At 34.8% G+C, this 2,544-nt stretch overlaps 1 pseudogene; it reads right to left on the reverse strand.

Moving 5' to 3' along the window:
• Window positions 1–213: 213 nt before the first annotated feature.
• Window positions 214–798, reverse strand: LOC107505091 (annotated as a pseudogene).
• Window positions 799–2,544: the final 1,746 nt, after the last annotated feature.

The following is a 2,544-nucleotide window of genomic DNA, read 5'->3' on the forward strand; positions in this document are numbered from 1 at the left end:
TTTCTTAATAGATTTTGGGAAAGATTAGAAGGTAAATATTTGGGTTCAAATCACCACCTCAAAATTTAAATCTAAAGCCATCTTTTAAAATGCAGCTGTATGCTAATCTTTATTGTGCTCAATTATTTTTTTAGGCAGATGAAAGCTATTTTATTGAATGATTGATCTATATAATTGCCAAGGCCACTATGTACAGGTAAGAGAGGTGGTGCTTTATTTCTTGGTCTCTTCTTCCTTGGACAAAGTCTTGATAAATTCTTTCTTCTTAACTTAGAGCCACTCTTCACGGCACTTGTGTGCTTCCTTGGTCTTAGATCTGTGGGCCTCAACTTGGTCAGCCAGAAGTTTCTTGTGAGCCTTATCTACCTTCAGCTTGTGGATATGTTCCATGAGAATCTGCTTGTTTTTAAATATATTACCCTTCACTTTCAGGTACAGGATGTGACACATGTGGCAGTCAATCTTCTTAGATTCACAGTATCTTCTTAGCAGTCGGCGAAGAATTCTCATCCTCCTCATCCATGTTACTTTCTCAGGCATTTGAGCATTGGCAGTGCCCTTTCACTTACCTATGCCCATATGCCTACCCTTTCTGTGGGTCAAGGTGATTTTCCAGCATCATGCTCAGGAATGGACAGTCACAGGCTTCCAGATGATCATCCCATCGTTGATCAGCTTCCGAATCTACTGACAAGAGTCAGCATTGGTGATTTCATTGGTTTCATTAGGGTCCAACCAGATCTCCTTTTTGCCACAGCGCAGAGCATTGGAGGCAAGCTTCTTCTGAAGCCTGAGCATACTCAGGGCTATGACCACAGTAGCAAAAAAAAAGGGCTGTGCTCAAAAATTTTAATGGATCAACATTTCTCACAAAAAAATAAGATCCAAGAAACCTTGCATTTAATAGATCCTTAAATCTAGCCACTACCCATTTCCTCAACAAAGAAGCCATCTTTTTCTTTCAAACAAATTTGTTCATTGTTTCCTAGATAGCACTAGGATAGTTGGGCTACCCTTGCTTCCAGCATGCCCTCTTCCATTTTCACCTGTATAAATGTCAAAGAACTGATTAAACATCCAGGATGCTATTATAAGATCTGGGTCAAGGAATGAGTTGAGAAAATTAAGTCTCTTTCATTTGATTGGCATTCCAACCTTGATGGAGGCTCAGAGAGGAAATGAAAGAAGTTCTTATCCTTCAAAGCTGTCAATAAATTTCAAGAATATAAAAGAGTTTATCAACACATAGGGACTTTTAGACAGACACAAAACCTGGAACTTTGAGTTTTAGCAGCATAAACTGATACAGATATTAACACTACTTGATCAGAAGGATGGCCTAAGAAGCAACAAACAAACAAATCAGAACTCATGTAGCCAAATTCCCATGAGCTTAGACAAAACTCCACAAACCTGCTAACATTATAGTTTTTTTATCTCATTTACCTAAAAGCAAACAAACAGAATAGAACACAGGTTTCCTTTTAGTTGCCGTAGTAAGTAAAATGCTAGTAGGGCATAATCAAATTACATTCTTTTCTTCTAGCAAAACTCCAAATTAATCTATGCAAGTTCCCCTGGTCTCCTTGATGATGAAATTCTAATGGAATATTGTAAGAAAGCAACATGTGGAAAATTATAAATATACTACACTTTACAGTGCCATAATTTTCAGAGATATTTAGAAGGAAAATAAATATAGTAATGGTAAGATGCTATTTATTATAAGATAATATCCTAGCTCTGAAACATTTCAATGTGGAAAAATAAAATTTATAGAGTTAATGAAATACAGGATGTCCCAGTTGTCATCAAGGAGCAGTATTGTGGTCAGTTTTCATAACAGGGTCCCTGATTCCTTGTTGAATGCCCTTTAACCTTCAAAGGAAATACCTAGAGTTGATATCAACTCAGTTAATATTCCTGTAGGTACTCATTTTTTAGAAAACTACCTGAGCTGCTTCTAATAATTTTGATCTGAAGTGAGAGAAACTGGAGTATACATTTTTGTAAGATAACATCAAATATCTGCTAAACCATTTGAGATTTCTTTCTAAACAGGATGCAGATATGATTAAAGCAACTATTTAACAAAGGTAATAACTAAGATTAATATTGCTGTACATTTGACACTACCATTAAAAGAAAAACACTGCAATCATGTCTGAAGTGTACCTAATGTTAGAGAGAAATTGTCCATGACTATTGTGCTTATTAGAGCATTTGGGCAACTCAGAATTTAAATAAAACAAGAAGTACCAAATTTGGAAAAAGCATTGCATGGTAAGATACAATGTTTGGTAGGTTATAGTGTTAGAGATGCTTTATAAGTTGTTAATTTTAATTAGCTTCTTTGTATTTTTTTGTCATGGTATACTAACTTTACTTTTTTACCATTTTTAAACTTTATTGAAGGATAATTGGTAAATATAATTTTATATTTTAAAGTGTACAATGTGATAATTTGATATACATGTACATTGTAGAGTGATGGAGGTGACAGATGCATTAATTAGCTTTGATTTTGATCTACAAAAGATATAC

The sequence above is a fragment of the Rousettus aegyptiacus genome, unplaced genomic scaffold (genome assembly GCF_014176215.1).
Source record: "Rousettus aegyptiacus isolate mRouAeg1 unplaced genomic scaffold, mRouAeg1.p scaffold_m13_p_9, whole genome shotgun sequence".
NCBI classification, from domain to species: domain Eukaryota; kingdom Metazoa; phylum Chordata; class Mammalia; order Chiroptera; family Pteropodidae; genus Rousettus; species Rousettus aegyptiacus.